The sequence below is a fragment of the Falco biarmicus genome, chromosome 2 (assembly GCF_023638135.1).
Source record: "Falco biarmicus isolate bFalBia1 chromosome 2, bFalBia1.pri, whole genome shotgun sequence".
Classification (NCBI taxonomy): Eukaryota; Metazoa; Chordata; class Aves; order Falconiformes; family Falconidae; genus Falco; species Falco biarmicus.
This window is the reverse complement of record NC_079289.1, coordinates 50272362-50287809: the sequence shown is the minus strand read 5'-3', so window position 1 is coordinate 50287809 and position 15448 is coordinate 50272362. Positions and strand designations below refer to the sequence as shown.

General features: G+C 38.1%; 1 long non-coding RNA gene across 1 annotated transcript; it reads left to right on the top strand.

Moving 5' to 3' along the window:
* The first annotated feature begins 2998 nt into the window (after window positions 1-2998).
* Window positions 2999-10929, top strand: LOC130145255 (uncharacterized). The gene is made up of 3 exons (XR_008820448.1): window positions 2999-5981; window positions 7280-7358; window positions 7939-10929. It is a non-coding gene; the product is annotated as an uncharacterized LOC130145255 (long non-coding RNA).
* Window positions 10930-15448: the final 4519 nt, after the last annotated feature.

Sequence of the window (15448 nt, the reverse complement as noted above, 5' to 3'; positions counted from 1 at the left end):
GTTCTGTTTATTTCCTCTCGTGCTGTCTTTTAAGAAGCTCCAGTGCTTCTTCATTAAACCTCTGACAGGGGTCCAGAAGAAGAAGTTTCTAAAGTGATCACATAAGCACTTGTCCATTTTCATACTTCCAGAAAGGCAAGCAAACCAATAAACTAAGAGGTTTCAATATGAATACCAGTGTGGCAAAACTAGGGATATTGAATCAGTCTTCTCATAATATATCATATCTTCATATATGCTAAAAAAGTCTATATATGTTGAGCCAGGAATTCCAGAAAGACCTGTGGTGGCTTTACCCTAGTCACAGACATTCTGAGGCATCTATTACTACATGCCAAGTTTCATCATCATGCCCCTAACAGACCAGATTTATAGAAGCTGTAATATGGAACTTGATTTGTGAGCTGAGAGAGTACAGTGTAAGCTTTACATATTTGTAAAGCTGAGCATGATTATGTAAAATTACGATACTTGTAATGATAATGCATAATTTTTCCAGCTATTTACATTTTTACAGTAAAGCCCATTGTAGACCTATTTGTTGCTCATTAGAATAACAACATAACTGTGACTGGATCATGTACTAGTCCGTGGCATTTCACTGCCAAACTCATCTGCAAGATCTAACCTAGGAGAAAACTTGAAGAACACCTCCATTCACCAGAGAAATTTTATTTATGAAATATTCTTTTGTCCTCTCTTTTATTATTACTCCCTTTATCTAGAAGTAAAATATTTGCTTGAGATATAGATGACATAATTCAAGGCTCTCACTGCGTAACTGGATCTACTCCAAGGATATTCCTGCATGTTTCCCTCCTTTTTGACACTGCTGACAAGGTTCTGGATTTATTTACTTTGGTTATATTTTTGTGAATAACCCTCAGCTATCCTCATCTTTATTCCTCAGCAAACCATTCTTTTGATTAGGCTATCAAAGAGAAGAATGGTTTCTTCCTTTGGGAGGGTTTTGTCCAGAGTCAAAGAACTCTACAGAAATTATAAATAAGAATATACTATTCTTGATCTGTGGGATTTATTATTGTATTACAGTACTCCATGGCTTTTTCTGCAATGTTTTCAAGTAGCATTTGCATATGTTTATTCTGGGGAAAATAATGCTGATGGCTGATAAAATGCCTTGTTTACTAGCTGCTTTTTTTTTTTTTTTCTTAAAAAGGAAGTGACAAAACTGTTTTCTAAACAGAGGAGTTACACTTTCCCTATTGTTTGTCTTTATGTCTCCTTGAAAGCCTTGAATGATAAAGAACACTAATAACAAGTATATTTACCTGAAAGATAGAAATATCTGACATTAAAAATTTAGAAATATCAGATCCACTGGACATCTTATGTGGATGATAAAACATGCATATTTTAAAAATTGTAATATGTTCATGTTTCTGAACATAAAGAGAAACACAAACCTCTGTTACAAAGAAACACTGCTAACTCAGTGCGTGAAGAGAACTGGGGGAAATGGCAGAGAGTCTTTTTATTACAAACATTCAGTCTTCCAGATGCACAGCAGTCACAAGTGGTTCTTTTAGCTGCTTCCACCCCTACCAGCCTCTCACTCTCACCCCATGCCTGCCCCACTTCTGGATGATTTTCTCTGCTCTTCTTGCTATGCTTTTATTTTTAAAAATCATCACTTCTGGATGATTTTCTCTGCTCTTCTTGCTATGCTTTTATTTTTAAAAATCAGTATCTCCAAGTAAAATTCATGGTGTTTGTCAGCCTGCTTCTTCGAACCCTGCTTTTATTACATTCGGTACCTTGCCCATTTTGAAGATCAGGGTAGAGATTTCTTTATGTGTTATATTATATGACCTTGAAAATGTCTTATACTCAGTTCCCCTCTTTTTCAAAATGACCTGCATTTGGCATCATAACAGCACCTCAATGTAACGTACATTGGCCTGCTGTCAGAACTGGAGGGAAGGTACAATGCCTGTCAATTATGATTTCCTCTGCCTTTTGTTGATGAAGCAAGTCTCCAAACACTTTCTGAATAAATCCACTGAGATTACCTTTTCTGAATTCTCTCTCTATTATTTAATTCATATCTCCCTTCTGTGGAAATTTTCAATGTTATCCAGCCGGGCTGGCTTTTCTTTTTTTTTATTACAGTACTTTTCTGTTATGTAGAATATTCCAGCTTCAGGCATCTCACAACCTTGATCTTTTACCACTGCAATTATACTTGATGTATTTTATTTAGAAATTTAAGTTTTGCCCTTTTTTCATTGTTGCAAGACTTAGGAAACAAGTTATTTTCTTCATTCACAGCAGCTGTGATTCCATAACAACTGTTCAGCTGAAAAAAAGTCTCCCTTTTAAAAAGTAAATATCTATATTATATCCATCTATAAAGATGGACAAAGTTATGTTCTGCCTTCTGTTTTGGAATATATGTAAGTAAAGAGAAACAGGGATATAATTAATCTTTAAACCTCTTTGAGTAATTAAGTAAACAGTCAACATTTTCAAAACTTGAAGAGGGTCAATTTACAACAAAAGTATTTACAACAGAGAAGAAAAAATTGATCATCAGTAAAATTTAGTCTTTAAAGGCTGATGATACATTCCAAATCATTCTTCTAGTCTGAAGAACAGATATTTAAGAAAAAGGATTTTTACATTTATTTCTTCAGAACTTTTAGTATCCAGACGCTTTTGACAATAGTTCTTACATTTTGATGGACTGATGAAACACCTTCTTTTCAGTCAAATTCTGTCCCTTATGGCTGATTTGATCTTATCAGTGAATCTTTAAATGTACTTTTTTGCCTTGATACTAGATCTTGGCTTTTTTTGAGACCATTTGGTAAATGCATTTCTCTTATCTATGTGGCACAGTTGCTAAGTTATTTGAATGGATATAGGTTGTAAATTCTAGCCTGCAATGCTAATATTCAGAAAAGGATGATTATGAGTTTTCATTTGCTGTAGAGATAGTACAAAAAGAAGTACAAATTAATTCTCAAGATATCTACATTCTTATAACATGTTTGAAGTGGGAGACCAAAAGGTAGTAAATACAGTGTTGTATGAGAGTTTGTATTCTGTGCAGAAAGTGTATGTTTTGTAGGACAGAGACCTTGGAATAGAAATCATAATCAACCCGCTATACCTATGTTCATTCATAAACAAATTTTAAATCATAGAATCAATTAGGTTGGAAAGAACCTTTAAGATCATCGAGTTGAACAGTTAACGTAACACTACTGTGTCCACCACTAAACCGTGTCCCTAAGTGCCACATCTATACATCTTTTAAATACCTCCAGGGGTGGTGACTCAATGACTTCTCTGGACAGCTTGTTCCAACGCGTGACAACTTTCTTAGTGAAGAAATTTTTCCTAATAGCCAGTCTAAGACCTTATGCAATTGAGTGTTGTGGTTCTGTCCTTGTGGCCACCTCAACCCTAAATTCCTCCATGGCACATCTGCTTCATGACTTCCTATTAAAAAAAAAAAAGAGTATTTGATTAGGACAGTTTGCAGTGATGTAACACTGTAATAGAGCATTGCCATTGCTGGTAACAGGCCGAGCTTTGTACTGAGTCTGCAAGGCCTCAGGGCTGACGCTTGACAGACCTGCTCTGTCTGAACTTCTGTTGACCTGCCTGCAGGTTTGGTTTGCTTGGTTTAGCTGTGACAGGAATTTTCTTAATTGATCAGGTGCCTACAGCTGATTTACTTTATTTTTAAAACAGTACAGCCATGGTTGTAATAAGTAGTTACTCTGTATAGAATGAGATATATACAGCCCTAATACAGTGGCATTGTGTAGAGAAACACAGGTATGGTAGGACAGGAGAGACCTGAAGAAGTGGGGACACAGGGGACACAGGATGTGGTGTAGAGGAGCTCAGGCACAGGAGTGATAAGAGATGGGCTCTTGGCACTGGAGGTACCACAGCTGTGAGAAATTCTCCCATGGTGGGTTAAAGACCTGGACCTGGGCAACATTGGTTTTAGGGGTAACAGGAAAAAAAAATATCTGACATATGTAAAGGGAGCCATATGTAGTTAATTTGGACATAACATCGAGCTACAAACCAAAGAAGAAAGAGCAAGGCTGTAGAAGCATAAACATGTCAAAATGGCTCCAACTGGACCCTTAGAGGAAGGGAGACCCATCAACGTGAACATCACAGTCCTCCCTATAAAGGACTCTAGAGGCTCACAACTCAGTGTCAAACCCCTCACCTCCAACACACACACACACGAATAAAACCCACCAACCTTAGAGCCCAGAGGACCATCAAGAGCATGAGCACAGCACTGGGCATAGGAGCTGCATCTAAGAAGCATGTGCACAATGATTTTATCTGCATTCTTTCTTTTCATTTTAATTTAACAATTAGATCTAGACTAATAATGATTAGACTCTTAATATTTCATGTATACTAACAATGAATTCTTGGCTTTAATTATATTTAAGGTGCTCTTACTGTTCTGGCCTTCAGCAGGATTTTGAGTGCAGCATGTTTAAGTATCCTGTAATTATTTCATATTACTTGATAACCATTGCACTATCAAGTCATTTTAGCAGTAAAGCGTGTATCTTACTGTCACCAATTTTAAAGAATTTGGGTTGAGTTATTTTATGTGGTTTGGGAAAAAAAAATTAACATAAGACTAAAAATAGTTTAATCAATAACCATCTTAAAGAAATGTTCATCAAGAAGTTTTCTTCCAAGATCTACAGAGACACTACTTGAAATCAAATTTAAAAAAAGAAAAAAGAAAAAAACCCAGACAAACAAACAAATAAACAAACCCCCACAAAAACAGGTTGTTCAGTAGAACCAGTAAAACAAACCAAAGTTAATGGAATTAGTTGGTACATTAAATTTATAAAGAGCAAGGTTGGTATTGATACTGAAATATGTAGAGCCTGGGTTTTTAAAAACTATTCCGTATTCAGTGCAATTAAAATCAGTGTAGATATGAATATGATATTAGATGTCACAAAAGACAAAGAAGCCACTAATATACTTTAAAGATACATTTTGAGTAAAATATATTTTGCAGGGAAAATATTTGGATTAATTAAGTATGTTCAAGGAGCTAGTCAGTAGGACCCCCTGGGAAACTGTCCTCCAGGACAAGGGAGCAGAACAGAGACGGCAGATTTTGAAGGATGTTTTTCATAGAGCTCAAGAGCTCTTGATCCCCTGGTGTAAGGAATCAGGAAAGGAAGGCAAGAGATCAGCATGGATGAGTCGAGACCTGTTGGTCAAACTGAAGGGCAAGAAGGAAACACACAGGCAATGGAAGCAGGGACAGGTATCCTGGGAAGAGTATAAGGACACTACTCAGTTTCAGCCAGAAAAGGAAGGTCAGAGAAAGTGTACCCCCTGCAATTAACACAACTAGCAAACTGCTGACAATGGATGATAAGAAGGTTGAGGTACTCAGCAGATTTGTTGCCTCAGTCTTCGCTGGAAACCTCTCTTCCCACACTTCTCAAGTGGATGGACTACAAGACAGGGACTGGAAGATTCAAGCCCCTCCCACTGTAAGAAAAGATCAGGTTCACGACCACCTGAGGAACTAGAAAATACATAAGTCTATGGGACCTGATGGGATGTGTCCCAGGTCCTGAGGGAATTGGCTGATGTAGCTACCAAGCCACTCTCCATGATACTTGAAAAGTCGGGGCAGTCAGGTGAAGACCCTGGTACCTGGAAAAAAGGAAACATTGCACCCATTTTTAAAAAGGGTAGAAAGAAGGACCCTGGGAACTACTGACCTGTCAGCTTCAGCTCTGCACATGGGAAGATCATGGAACAGATTCTCCTAGAAGCTATGCTAAGGCACACGAAGGTCACAGAGGTGATTTGAGACAGCCAGCACAGCTTCACAAAGGCTAAATCTTGCCTGCCCAACCTAGTGACCTTCTGTGATGGAGTCACTACATCAGTGGCAAAGGGAAGAGCTATGGATGGCATCTATCTGGACTTCGGTAAGGCCTTTAACATGGTCTCCCACAACATCCTTCTCTCTAAATTGCCAAGATATGGATTAGATGAGGGGACTGTTTGATGGATGAGGAATTGATTGAATGGTCACACCCAGTGGGTAGTGGTCTACAGCTCAATGTGCAGATGGAGATAAGTGATGAGTGGTGTCCCTCAGGGGTCTGTCTTGGGACCAGTACTGTTTAATATCTTAATCAATAGACATAGTCAGTGGGATCGGGTGCACCCTCAGCAAATGACCAATCTGAATGTTGAGGTTGACATGCCTGAGGGACAGGATGCCATACAGAGGGACCAGGAAAGCTCAAAAAGTGGGCCCATGTGAACCTTACAAGGTTCAGCAAGGCCTAGTGCAAGGTCCTGCACCTGGGACAAAGCATCACCCCATATCAATACAGGCAGGGGCTGAAGTGATGGAGAGCAGCCCTGCCAAGAAGGACTTGGGGGTACTGGTGGGTGAAAGCTGGCATATGTGCAGTTGCAGCCCAGAAAGCCAGCCATATCCTGGGATGCATCAAAAGAAACATGGCCAGCAGGTCAAGGGAGGTGATTCTGCCCCTCTACTATGCTCTGGTGAGACCCCACCTGGAGTACTGCATCCAGCTCTGGGGTCTTCAGGACAGAGAAGACATGGACCTGCTGGAGCAGGTCCAAAGGAGGCCCACAAAAATGATCAGAGGGCTGGAACACCTCTCCTGTAAGGAAAAACAGAGAGTTGGGTTGTTCAGCCTGGAGAAGAGAAGGCTCCAGGGAGACCTTATTGTGGCCTTTCAGTATTTACAGGGGGTTTATAAGAAAGATGGGGACAAAACTTTTAGCAGGGTCTGTTGTGATAGGACAATGGCTAGAGCTTTTAAACTAAAGAAGAGTAGATTTATATTAGATATAAAGAAGAAATTCTTTAGGATGAGGTGGTGAAACACTGAAACAGGTTTCCCAGAGAGGTAGTATATGCCTCATCCCTGGAAACATTCCAGGTGAGGTTGGATGGGGCTCTGAGCAGATGGATCTAGTTGAAGGTGTCCCTGCTCATTGCAGGGGGGGTTGGACTATATGATCTTTAAGGTCCCTTCCAACCCAAACTGTTCCATGATTCTATGACTATCTTATCAGATGATTTTGGGTACGTCAATGTGTCATTTACTAAATGATAGTAAAACAGTATTTTATTATTTTCATTGCATTAAAATACTTTATAAACAGAGGTATTGCTTTTATAAAAATCTATGAATATTAGACAAATAGTTCAGAGTTTTCCTTTTCTTTTTTTTTGGTGTTGCAGAAAAATTTGGATATTCTGAACCAAATTATGTCCTCTGTTTCACGCAAAGCATCAAGAGTCGCTATGAATACTCCACAAGGTAAAATTGAGTTCCATTTTATAAGAATGTGCAGCACAAGCTATAAAGATAATACATTCACCTTCGCTAGAAGTAATGGTTGCATTCTAGGTATGCAATTATTTACAATACATGATTTATAAAGACACATTTAAAAAAAAAAGAGAAAATATTTCTCAGTTCTTTTTAGTCTTCACTAAGTTGTAAACACCAATTCCCCTAAAGTTACTTCTGAAAAAAACAGAAAGAAGAGCTTTAAAACATAGCTCTTGGGTTTTTTTTTTTATGTAAACATGGCTACATAAAATATTTTCAGATTTTTACAGCTCCTAATTGTTTCACTATGCTATCTAACAGCTATTCAGATTTATCAACCTCTTTCCAAAACCCATACAATATTTGTTTTAGTTAGCATGTCTTTTACTTTTCACTGAATAAGTCTGTGGGGGTGTGTGGGGTGTGTGGGATCACAACACTGTATAAATAGGGGATACCAACATCTAGATTAATGGGGATTAATGAGGACTGTCGTAGAAATGTAAAAACAATAAATATACTTAGTCGAAATAGTACTTTATCTGATTTTCTTGTTCTCTCACAGATACCTTCCTCTCCATGTCCACAGTGAATAGGAGAAGAAATAATGGGCTTAAGTGAAGCAACAGAAATTTTGACTGGACATTAGGAAAACTGGAAGAGATTGCCCAAAGGATATTATGAGTCTCCAAAACTGAAGGACTTTGAAGGCAGCCTAAAAATATATTTGACAGGCATGAAATAGCTAAGTCTGATCATGCTACGAAGCAAAATCAGACACTCTACAGTTCTTTTCCAGCTGGACTGTATAATGCTGTGTCATTTACCTTTGATCTACTCTATGCTGGTCTGGGAATGCCAGTTTCATGGGACAGCTGCAGATCAGTCCATGAGAAATGCTGTGTTTCTTTGTTTGCTTCCTATTTAACTTCAGCCTTTTTTTGGAATAAACCCAAATTTTAGAAAGCTTCCCATGAAATTCAAACCCTATTATTGAGTCAGATTTAGTTCAGAACTTATGTCTAACACCTTCTAGGGCAGTAGCATTCCACAGTCTTGTTAGTTTTAGGCTTCAGAAACACTTCAGAAATCTTCCCAAGCCCACAGTTGCTTTGACATTATTTTCTCAGCAGCTACACAGCAAATAGAGTTTTTTGTTTCTATTTAAGAACATCAGGGACAGTGTGACAGGAAATCAAGAAGTTTATGATTAACAAAGGGTCATCTTAACCACAAAAAAAGACAAATGAAAACAAATTTCAACAACAGCAATCTCTTGGTTTTAGAGAAGCAGTCTGTGGAGTTACATTCTTTTATAAAAAAGCAAAATAAAGACAATGGCACTCTCAAGTATAAATTTATTCTGCTTTTTGTTCATCTAGAAGCCCATGCTACAGTCTTGATTCTGGTAGTGATGCATGTGTCACTGAACTGATACTTTGCTAAGAAAAGTACCTGTATTATTATTTTTAAGGGCTGTCATTCTTTATTTCAGTCAGAAAAAAATCAAGTTTTCAAGATTCTTTTTCTAAAATCCAGCAGTAAAATATTACAGAATTGATCAAAGTAATCATCAATAGTACTGTAGAGAAACTTTTTTTTTTCCACATGCAAGGTGCCAATGTAGTTTTTCAAATGTAAGGGTTATTTTGTTCTTTTGTTGGGTTTTTTTGTGTGTGTCTTGGTATTAATGTTTTCTCTGACACTTGAACAGTTCTGCCATGTAACATTTTGACAGACATGTTAAACTGGAGATTACAAAGTGAAATCTCTGAGAATGCCACACAAAAAGAATTAGTTATGCTGAAGGCTTCACTTTGCTTCACTTAGACAAAATAAATTGGAAGGCTGTTATGTAGATTGTATGCACATTTCTCAGATGTCTTCACAAGAGAGATGAAGAAGCATGCAAAGAGTAATCATTGATGCATGAAGTTCATACAGTTTGCAGGTATGCTGCTATCTGATCAACATCTCTTTTCACAGTGGTAAGATTTGTAAACATTATATTTATTTCTGAACATACAGATACATGTAGACACAGAGATGTGTAATAAGTCGTGTTTTTCTAAGAAAACAGTAGCACACCATCTTTTTAAGACTGATGATGAACTCTAATATGTGTAGTGATAGCAGTTTGCAACCTCAATCAAGATGGCATTTGTATACTTGACTTTGCAATTTTTCTCATTAGTCTTACGTACTTATTTTTATCTTGGGAGCACTAATGCAAACATGTAAATAAATATAAACAATGTTTAAATACAGCCTCCTGTTCTAGTAGAGGGTACTATTTGTGAATTCAAAATGTTTAGCTCTACTAAATAAGATATAAAGCACATGCAGTGAATATTAAGCACAGAATACCATTAAAAGCCTGTGTCAAAGAATGCAGTAGCAAAAACGTTTCTGCCATTCTTTAGTTTTGGCTTCTGGTGGCTGAATAAAGGGCAGATAGTGTTCTGACCCAGCACAGAAGGAAATGAAAGGAATAGAGTGAAAAGTCTGGTGGGTTTTCCAGCATTACGAGTTTTCCATCATCATACCACTTCAGTCATCATGAGCAGGGTGTTCACAAGCCAATATGTAAATCTACTTCACTAGAAGCAGTATTGTGTTAAAAGATGTTACAACATGAGGGGTTAACCAGCCTGCATGTATGTAGAGATCGCAACCATGGCTGGATCTCTATCAGGAGGTAGACAAACTTAACTTATCCCAGAAGTGGGCCCAGAGGGGTAAAAGTAAAATAACAGACAGTTTCATTTCAAAGATGATCCATGTCAGGGAGTTCGGATTCAGCCAGGTGTGCCCTGAAAAGGTCCAGTATCTCATAAGAAGTTCATGTTGAGAATTCAGCCTGTTTAGGAAAGGAAAAGTACATGCCACATGGGAAGTTCTCAGAGAGAGAGGCTACATTTTGGATAAAAATTAAGAGCTTTTTATTTCATAGAGAAATAATAGGGCATAGAACATCACCACTTCAAGCAGCCAATAGATGCTGTTCATTTCTATTTCACCTGGGGCAGCCAAAAGTTTACTTTCTTTCAGACCATTTTTTTTTGTTGTTGCTTTTTGTTTTTTCTAGACTGCTTTCCTGTTCTTGCAGTTAGAACAGCCAATGGCAGGTACAGATTCTTATTTTGTCAGGATGTTTTACCCTCTATTACATAGTAATTTTTCACCTTTTCAAAAGATAAGTTATTATAGTTCCTTAATTTCGCAGTTCCAGTGTGTCCAGTTTCTAGGTACCGAGGTGTACTTCAAAGATGCCAGCTGCACTTTTCAGGGATGGTTCTGGTTCCCAGGCCTAGTTCCCAGGCTCACAGCTCCCAGGCTGGCAGGCAGTTTCTCTGTAAGTGTTTCAGCAGGCAGTTTCTTCTGTTCAGTAAATTTCCCCTTCTGACAAGGTCTCCTATTTGGCTGCTCACCTCAGAGGTAGAGAGAGAAAGGAGGTGTAATTTCAAGATCCACGTTATTTGTGTTATAGAACTTTCCTACCCCTTTCTGTAAATGTCTCAATCCAGACAGCATTCCTGACACTGGGAAGAATGCAGAAAAAATACTTGACAAAATAAACAAGGATGAACCTGGACTTTATGCATTATTGTTTCACTGTGTTCAAATGACCTTACAGGTACAGAAAGGCTTAAAACTTCAGCCTAACTGTAATTCATTATTCAGTAGTTAATCATATTAAAATTGTACTGGAGTGAGGGAAAAAAAAAATCCTTTATTTTGTTGGGGTTTTTTCGTTATCTCAGGCTTGCTCCTATGCCAAGAAAAATAGCAATAACAGAAGAGGAGAGTTTGGTTGTGCATGCCATAATACAAAGCCTTGTGCATATAACTATAGATTAAAAAACTGTGAATGGGGAAAAAAAGTGCAGCAGCACCCAAAGTTTTGCATTACTGAAAGTGATTTTGTATAGATGCCAGTAACTTCCCACCAAATGTGAGGAATACAGCACAGTTAAGCACACCAGTACTATGCTAACAATGGCATTTAGATTCTCAGTGATGTATTTATGCTAAATATATGTCAAATTCCATTTTCTGTAAACTGAATCAAAGGGCTTTTCAGAACACTTCTGTTTAAGAATGTGTCTATGTCTGAAATCTGCAACATCTTTTCCTCAAATGGAAATTCCAGGTTGTTAAATTATGAAAGTAAAAGAACTCTGCATGTCCACTGTTTGTCTTCAGAAAAGGGAAGACTACAAAAGAGAATAATAATTAACAGTGTAGGTGTGATCTCTAAGAGAAAAAATATTTTCCTGTGGGTTTTTTTTTTTCTTTTGACACTTATGTCATCAACAAGTTCTATGACTGGTAGGTCTAGTGGTATTTCTTTATAGACAAAAGTATAATGACAAGAAATTCAGTCATCACTGGTGTGTAGAAGGAGTTAGGCCTTTTGCTTTCTGGAGGATGATAGATGGTACCACTGATGGTATCTGCTCAAAAAGAAGTAATGATGTCTAGCCAGTAAGGTAGTGTTGCAGTGAAATTACTGTTATTAGGGTTGGGTTTTTTCAGTCAATATTGCATGTGAAGAATTGTTCCTAACTGCATGCTAGTTAGCTGATTTGCAGATGACACCAAGTTGATCTGGAGTGTTAATGTGCTTGAGGATAGGAAGGCTCTACAGAGGGGTCTGGACAGGCTGGATCAATGGGCTGAGGCCAATTGTAAGAGGTTCAACAAGGCTAAATGCCAGGTCCTGCACGTGGGTCACAATAACCCCACACAATGCTGCAGGACTGGGGAAGAGTGTCTGGAAAGCTGCCTGGTGGAAAAGGACTTGGGGGTGCTGGTTGACAGCCAGCTGAACATGAGCCAGCCGTGTGCCCACGTGGGCCAAAAAGGGCGATAGCATCCTGGCTTGTATCAGAAACAGCATGGCCAGCAGGATTAGGGAAGTGATTGTCCCGTGTACTTGGCATTGGTGAGGCTGCATCTCGAATACTGTATTACAGTTTTTGGGCCATTCACTTCAAGAGGGACTTTGAGGTTCTGGAGCGTGTCCAGAGAAGGGCAATGAAGCTGATGAAGGGTCTGGAGCACAAGTCTTATGAGGAGCAGCTGAAGGAACTGGGGTTGTTTAGTCTGGGAAGGAGAAGGCTCAAGGGGGACTTTATTGCTCTCTACAACTACCTGTATGGTGGTTGTAGACAGGTAAGGATAGGGCTCTTCTCCCAGACATCAAGTGATAGGACAAGAGGAAATGGCCTTAAGTTATGTCAGGAGAAATTTAGGCTGGATATTAAGAAACGTTTCTTCACTGAAAGGGTGGTCAAACACTGGAACAGGCTGCCCAGGGAAGGGGTTGAGTCACCATCCCTGGAGGTATTTAAAAGACCTGTAGTTGTGGAGCCTCAGGACACGGTGGACTTGGCCAAGTTACGTTAACGGTTGGACTCAATGATCCTAGGGTCTTTTCCAACCGAAATGATTCTATGACTCTATGATTCTAGTGGGTGGAACAGGAGATGAATATATTTGACAAATTCCAAAATTGTCTGACAAGCTTTGTTACACTTGAACTGCTAAAATGAGCTAGTAAGATGTGTCTTATTCTCATGTTTAATGCAGACTTCACCTATCATGCACTGGTGTTTAAAGGGTCACTACAGGCTTATTTGTATCCCTGGTTCTCCAAGGATTAGAGGATATATTTTGGGCAGCAATATTATTTGTATCGATGTTCTCTGAAGGTTAATTATTTCTGGAAATGGCAATGATATCATAGTTCATTCTGGGCCTGGTTCCACGACTTTTCTTCTTGCAAAGCTGAAGCCTGAGAGAAGCCCCAGTAAATCAGTGAAGTTGCTCGTAAGTAACGTTGTATTCACCTTGAATGAGAATGGAAAAATCAAGTCCTCTGCAGTCAAAATCCCTTATGACTGTTTTGATTTCATCCTTACATTTTGCTTACTTGTTTAATCGTGGCGGTTTTGGTTGAAGATTCTACAAAAACATCCATGGCACAGTCAGATGAGATTCTTCATGAATGCTACCAATGAGAAATACTAAAGCTACTTCTTGCCTTTCTTACCAGAAAGACCAATTTCAGCAGTACAAAGGAAGGCATTGTGAGGCATGTTGTTTTCAGCTCCTTTGAAATGCTTGCATCTTATTCTGAGTCTCTTTAAGAAAATCACAGCAAAAAAGCAAGGAAAATTCAACAACTGGCTATTGTGTTTCTGTTAGCGTAGCATCAGCCTTAAGAAGAACTGAAAAGGGCACAAACAGTTCTGAATGGAAGTAGAGCAGTTGAAGAGAATCTTGTGTCTGGTTTTGGGATTTTTGTTGTTGTTTTTAAAAATGAAATGTTTTATATTTATTTTCTCATTCCGTTAGATTCAACTGAAAGAATTAAGTTGCTGTCTTAATGGTATTAATCCTGCAAATCTAACCCATTATGAGGAAGCACTGGGCAACAAGGGCCATTTTTGGGTCTCAGCACATCTACTGAAGCCTGTTAGCTGGAAGCTTAAGCTAGGATTTTCAGCTTCACTAACTACTTTTATAGTAATAATTTCACATTTTTTTGAAAGAGAATCAGTGTACAGAACAGGAAATAATGTACTAGAAAAGTGATTTGCAATGTGAATTCACAGGCAGAAAAAGTATCTGTTATGTACATATTTTGAATAATGTATTATATATATGTACATATATGCATATGTATCTCTTCTTGCATATATACCTAAATAATGATAAAATTCCTACTTTCACGCTTTGACAATAGTTTCTGAATTTAACTGTCTATATGCTGATGTAAATCTCCAGCAGACATCTTTATTATATCGTTATTATCCCTATCTGTTAAAACTCATCAGAATCTGGTGCTAATGGTTAGCATAGTCTTAGTTTTCTCTGGTAAGTCTTCCTCTAAATCACTACACAGAATCAACTGAGTGGTAAATCTTCACCATCTGAGGAAGTTCTAGTGATTTCAGTTTCATTTCATTTTAGTAGGGCAGATGGACAGCAAACTTATTTATTTCATTTCCAGTCTTTTCAGTTTAACATGACTTTATCACGCATGTTTCTGTTTGAACTAGCTGTTTCTTACCAGAGAGTCTTTTCATAGTAAAAGAACTTTCAGGCTCAGAAATAATCATGAGAGAAAGCATTATCCCCTGTCATCCACTTACAGTCTCTTTCTCCCAATTTCTCAGATAAGTTCAGCTATTTTTAACAAGATGTGTATTGCTTAATGTCTGCGTTGGCATCATAAAATCAGCAAAAAAAAATTGTGGGCTGAAAATTTAAGCAGAAGATCTCTGTGAAATTATATCCCCATAGTACTTCAACAGAAGAAAATAGAAAGATCCTTCCTTTTCTGGGAACTCTGCCCTTCTGGATCCTTGATAAATAAGATCTGCATTTAAGAAATTATATTTTTATTCTTCCTCCAAACCTGCATCGACATATGAGAATGTAGAGTTACCTCTAAACCTCAGGGCATAAGGTTAATATGAACAATAAATGCTAAGAATCCAAACTGAGTGTGAGAGGAACTTTTCTGTCTTAGGAGTGACCTATTCTCATCAAACGTCACATCTGCTTCTGATACAGCCACATCCATTGTGATAGCAACCAAAACAGGCAAAATTCCTATAGATAGTACTAAAGAAAGAGCAAGCATAACTTGCTCAGTAAGTTAGAGAGCTTGGTATAAAGTCCTAAGTCAGTCTCTCTTTAAGATTGGACAGTCCATTGCCTGAAACTAAGAAATCTTTTTGGCTATAGAGATCACCAGAACTTGAAAAAGATTATGAACTTAACATTTAAATGTCAAATTCAGATACCTAAGATGTAGACACTGACAAGAGTGGAAAATTATCTTATGAGCCCATCACAGTCAATGGGAAGCAGCAGACATTTTTATGACAAAAATTACTTCTGTTAGCAGTTCAGTTCTGTTGTTTCAGCTTTGATGTCAGGTACCATTTGAGATTCCCTGACATCCACACAGAGTTTGCAGGCAAAAAAACCAGGACTTTAGAAATTACTTTCTAAACAGGGAGATAAAACTCAGGTGGGATATCACAGAGTGCATTTAA